General features: G+C 39.8%; 1 long non-coding RNA gene across 2 annotated transcripts; it reads right to left on the bottom strand.

Annotated features, from left to right (window-relative positions):
• Nucleotides 1-1,049: 1,049 nt before the first annotated feature.
• LOC112077532 (uncharacterized) lies at nt 1,050-5,826 on the bottom strand. 2 transcript variants are annotated; one of them, XR_011478171.1, is made up of 4 exons: nt 5,742-5,826; nt 5,218-5,631; nt 3,470-3,571; nt 1,050-1,070 (listed from the first exon to the last, which is right to left on the bottom strand). It is a non-coding gene; the product is annotated as an uncharacterized lncRNA (long non-coding RNA). The 2 variants fall into 2 exon arrangements; XR_011478170.1 differs by lacking the exon at nt 5,742-5,826 and having other exon boundaries at nt 5,218-5,706.
• Between the last annotated feature and the right edge of the window lie 6 nt (nt 5,827-5,832).

Raw genomic sequence — 5,832 nt, 5'->3', positions numbered from 1 at the left:
TCGAGGATAGATTTCCACTTTAAAATCAATGATTGACAATTGGTAGACCTTCCCACTAGCCTGGTGGGGGGGGTCCGCACTACCTCCAATTGGTAGACCTTCCTCGCACTTAGCCTCTGGCCTTTTCAACCTTCACCAGACAGCAACCATAGAACAAACAAAAAGTCACATATTCTCTCCTGGGTTTGTGTAATCGTAGTGCCAGGGAACTGTCAGGAGTTCCCGATTGGGAGGGCGCATGTGAATTAGGAAGGTCATTCTACAGAGTTCTAGCCACAACAGGATGAAAATGACTACTGTCTTCACAGATTAATAATAAGCTTTTATCTACAATAATTTGTTGTTGTTTCCCCCCCCAGAGTTTGTGTCAAGTGTTCCTGGCATTGTAAAGACTATTATCTATAACTACTAACTATTAACTAAAGACTAAATACTATCTATAACTAACTAACTATAAACAAGACTATTATCTATAACTAACTGAACTTTCTGTTAATCTCAACGATGCCTACATGACAGTGTTGAAACCACTGATGAGAAATACCGTATTCTCTGGTTCGTTACGGATTCATTTACGTGACCCGTTGTCCCGTGTGCTCAGTTGGATAGAGCATGGTGCTTGCAACGCCAGGGTTGTGGGTTTCTTCCCCACGGGGCCAGGATGAATATGTAGTATAACTTTCCAATTTGTAAGTCGCTCTGGATAAGAGGCGTCTGCTTAAATGACTTAAATGTAATGTAAAATGACCCGCGGTGTGAATTTGTGGTCTGACAGATAACCAAAACAGACTTGACATCATTGTCACAATAATAGACCATCACAGTTCAATTCTAAAAAATAAAATATTTAAAAAAAAACATATTTTTCTTTGAATACACATCTCTGTACAGACAAAACCTTAAAACCAGAAAGATTTGAATAGAATAATTGCAATAACATAATCATTTTTAAAAATACACAAAGTATTCAAACAATGTCAATGATTTTGAAAAACCTGAAGTTATGAAACTTACTGGACGGGCATGGGAGGCTGTTGGATAGGTCAGTTTAGAGGAGCAGTCAGAGCCATCTGAGGACAAACAGGAATATAGTATTCATTATATTTAGCCTAGCTACAGCAGTCAGAGCCGTCTGAGGACAAACAGGATATATAGTATTCATTATATTAGCCTAGTATCATTATATTAGCCGAGTATTCATTATATTAGCCGAGTATATTCATTATATTAGCCTAGCTACAGCAGTCAGAGCATCTGAAGCAAACAGGATATATATAATTCATATAAGCTAGGTTACATTCATTTTTGAGCCTAGTATTACATATTATATTAGCCTAAGCTACAGCAGTCAGAGCCATCTGAGGACAAACAGGAATATATAGTATTCTTATATTAGCCTAGTATTCCATTATTATATTAGCCTAGTATCATATTATTAGCTAGTATTCTAATTATATATAGCCTAGTATTCATTATATTAGCCTAGCTACAGCAGTCAGAGCCATCTGAGGACAAACGGAATATATAGTATCATATAGCATTCATAGCTTAATTCATTATATTAGCTAGTATCTTATGCGCCTAGTATTCATTATATTAGCGCCTAGTATTCATTATATTAGCCTGTATTAATCTAGTTTATCATTATATTAGCCTAGTATTCATAATAGCCACATCCAGATCATATAGCCTAGCTACAGCAGTCAGAGCCATCTGGAGGAGCAAACAGGATATAGTATCGATTAAAGCAGCCATATGATGCTATATTAGCCTAGTATTCATTATATTAGCCTAGTATTCAATATTAGCCTAGTTATCATTAATTAGCTATATTCCTTAAATGCCTAGTATTCATATAATATACACTTATATTCTAGCCTAGCTACAGCATTCAGACCATAGCTGAGGACAAACAGGATATATAGTATTCAGTTAAATTTAGCCTAGCTACAGCAGTCAGCCCATTCTGAAGGACAAACAGGATTATATTAGTATTATACATATTAACCTTAGTATTCATTATATGTAGCCTAGCTACAGACAGTCAGAGCCATCTGAGGACAAAACAGGATATATAGTATTCATTATATTAGCCTAGCTACAGCAGTCAGACCCATCTGAGGACAAACAGGATATATAGGTATTCACTTATATTAACACTAATATTCATTATATTTAGCCTCTAGCTACAGCAGTCAAGCCATCTGAGGACAAACAGGATATATAGTATTCATTATATTAGCCTAGTATTCATTATTAGCCTAGTATTCATTATATTAGCCTAGCTACAGCAGTCGAAGCCTCTGAGGACAGAACAGATTATTAGTATTCATTATATTAGCCTCAGTATCAATTACTAGTTCATATATTTAGCCTAGTAGTTCATATATATAGCCTATATTCATATAATTAGCCTTATGTATCTCATTATATTAGCTAGTTCCCCCTGTATTCTTAAATCTTTTTTTTCATCTAGTATTATATATAGCCTAGTATTCATTATATTAGCCTAGTATTCATTTATATTAGCCTAGCTACAGCAGTCAGAGCCATTAGACAAACAGGTGATATAGTATTCATTATATTAGCCTAGTATTCATTTATATTAGCCTAGTATTCATTATATTTAGCCTAGTATTCATATATATCTACCTAGTATTCTTAGATTAGCATAGAGATTATATTAGCCTATAGGTATTCATTAGGATATTAATATATTACCTTTAGCTAGACTCAGCATTCAAGCCATCTGAGGACAAACAGGATATATAGGTATTCATATATAATACGTGCCTAGCTACAGCAGTCAGCCCCATCTGAGGACAAACAGGATATATAGTATTCATTATATTAACCTAGTATTCATTATTATTAGCCTAGCTACAGCAGTCAAGCCTCTGAGGACAAACAGGATATATAGTATTCATTATATTAGCCTAGCGTACAGCAGTCAGACCCATCTGAGGACAAAACAAGGATAATTATTATATTAACCTTAATATTCATTATATTAGCCTAGCTACAGCAGTCAGAGCCATCTGAGGACAAACAGGATATATAGTATTCATTATATTAGGCCTAGCTAACAGCAGTCAGACCCATCTGTGGGCAAACCGGATATGATAGTTATTCATATATTAGGCCTAGCTACAGCAGTCAGAGCCATCTGAGGACAAACAGGATATATAGTATTCATTATATTAACCTAGTATTCATTATATTTAGCCTAGCTACAGCAGTCAGCACCATCATGAGGACAAACAGGATATATAGTATTCAAGTTATATTAACCTAGTAATTCATTATATTAGCCTAGCTACAGCAGTCAGCCCCATATGAGGACAAACAGGATATATAGTATTCATTATATTAGCCTAGCTACAGCAGTCATATTTCTGTCATTTACACAATGTCTAGATGATGAGGGGTTCACATGATTAGTTAAAGGGATCTTCCTCACCATCATCACCATCATCATCATCACCACCACCACTGCAGTCATCCAGAGCTCATCATCAGGAAACTCTCTGCCCTTGCGTCTCCATCCTCCTGCATGGCAACACTCTCTGGACTGTATGGACAGACAGGAAGAAAAAAAAAAACTCAAAAAAGACTCAAAACAAGACATCTGATAGGTTATTCTGTAAAGCTTTTTTTTTTACTATCCCTCACTGAGTCCCATGGACAAACAACACAGAAGACCGTATGGACAGACACAACATACTGTTACTCTCATGATAAACACAAATAATACAAAAGCAGGACACTTAGCCTACACTTAGCCTACACTTAGCTTACATAATTGAGTTTAATAATTCCTCCTCCTCCTATCAAATCAGCCACTTTGACCTCTGTAAAAATGTGACAACACAATAAATGCACAGGTGATCTACTTCCTGGGATACTTCTGGGAGGTTGACAACGAGGCCTTTTTTATTTACTTCCACAGAGTCAGATCAACTCATGTGGATACCATTTTCGTACGTCTCTGTGTCCAGTACGAAGGAAGTTGAAGAGTGGCAGGTTAGCGAGCCAATGCTAACTAGCGTTAGCACGATGAAGAAGTCTATGGGTATATGCTAACAGCTAAGTCTATGGGTATATGCTAACAGATAAGGGTCTATTTTTATCAAACCTAACGCGAAGGTCAATCTAAGCGCAGGCGGTAACGCTATAGGTTCAGGGGCGTGTCAGAAATATTTTTTTTGGGGGGGAGGGGGGCTGGATTTTAAGGCGCCGCCTTAACGCCAACCGGAAATAGAGCCCATAGGCTTCCAGTCATTGCGCTACCGCTAGTTAGCAATTACACTGGCGCTAGTTAGCAATTACACTAGCGCTAGTTAGCAATTACACTGGCGCTAGTTAGCAATTACACTAGCGCTAGCTAGGAATTACACTGGCGCTAGCTAACAATTACACTAGCGCTAGTTAGCAATTACACTAGCGCTAGCAGGGTAGCCTAGTGGTTAGAGCGTTGGACTAGTAACCGAAAGGTTGCAAGTTCAAATCCCCGAGCTGACAAGGTACAAATCTGTCGTTCTGCCCCTGAACAGGCAGTTAACCCACTGTTCCTAGGCCGTCATTGAAAATAAGAATTTGTTCTTAACTGACTTGCCTAGTTAAATAAAGGTAAAATAAAAATAAAAATTAAATTACACTAGCGCTAGCTAGCAATTACACTAGCTAGCAATTACACTAGCGCTAGTTAGTATCTGGGTGGTTACCGAGGTGACAGAAGGCCTCCAACTCTGAGTACATTTACATTTAAGTCATTTAGCAGACGCTCTAGTTAGCAATTACACTGGCACTAGTTAGCAATTACACTGGCACTAGTTAGCAATTACACTGCGCTAGTTAGCAATTCACACTGGCGCTAGTTAGCAATTACACTGGCGCTAGTTAGCAATTACACTGGCGCTAGTTAGCAATTACACTGGCGCTAGTTAGCAATTACAACTGGCGCTTGTTAGCAACTTCCTTCAACGCAGAGACATAAAAATGGTATCCACGAGTTCACCTGACCCTGGGAGATAAAGGGCCTCTTGCCAACATCCAGAAGTATTCTTATAAGTAGATCACCAGTACATTTATAGACGTCAAAGTGACGGGTGACAGGAGGAGGAATTAAGCTCGATTGTGTACATATCACTTTTTCAATGCTCAAAACATACTATGATCTAGTCTAACCTCGCCTGTAGAATGTGAGAGAGCACTGACCTGGGGAGCTGAGGTGACTCAGTAGCCTGCTGTTTCTCTTCAGGGCAGGTAGGGACTGGGAGGGGCTGTTGCTGTGCCCCCCCTGTAGAGACAGGACATCCTCTCCTTGGTCAGGTGTAAGGCAGATATCTGGGTGGTTACCGAGAGGTGACAGAGGCCTCCGACTCTGAGTAGACCCTGAACACGACTCAGAACACTCACAGTGTTCTCTGGGATGGAACTAGCACCAGAACTAACTGTGGCACTGGCTGGGTAGGGGACTGGTTTGGAGTTATCCCTGCACCAGAACTAACTGTGGCACTGGCCTGGGTAGGGGACTGGGTTGGAGTTATACTGCACCAGAACTAACTGTGGCACTGGCCTGGGTAGGGGACTGGGTAGGGGACTGGGTTGGAGTTATCCCTGCACCAGAAACTAACTGTGGCACTGGCCTGGGTAGGGGACTGGGTTAGAGTTATCCTGCCCAGAACTAACTGTGGCACTGGCCTGGGTGGGGACTGGGTGGAGTTATCCCTGCACAGAACTAACTGTGGCACTGGCCTGGGTAGGGTACTGGGTTAGAGTCATCCTGCACCAGACTAACTGTGGCACTGGCCTGGGTAGGGGACTGGGTTA

Source organism: Salvelinus sp. IW2-2015, unplaced genomic scaffold (assembly GCF_002910315.2).
Source record: "Salvelinus sp. IW2-2015 unplaced genomic scaffold, ASM291031v2 Un_scaffold4660, whole genome shotgun sequence".
In the NCBI taxonomy this organism is placed as follows: domain Eukaryota; kingdom Metazoa; phylum Chordata; class Actinopteri; order Salmoniformes; family Salmonidae; genus Salvelinus; species Salvelinus sp. IW2-2015.
The sequence above is the reverse complement of the archived record's forward strand: the minus strand, read 5'-3'. Positions and strand labels throughout refer to the sequence as shown.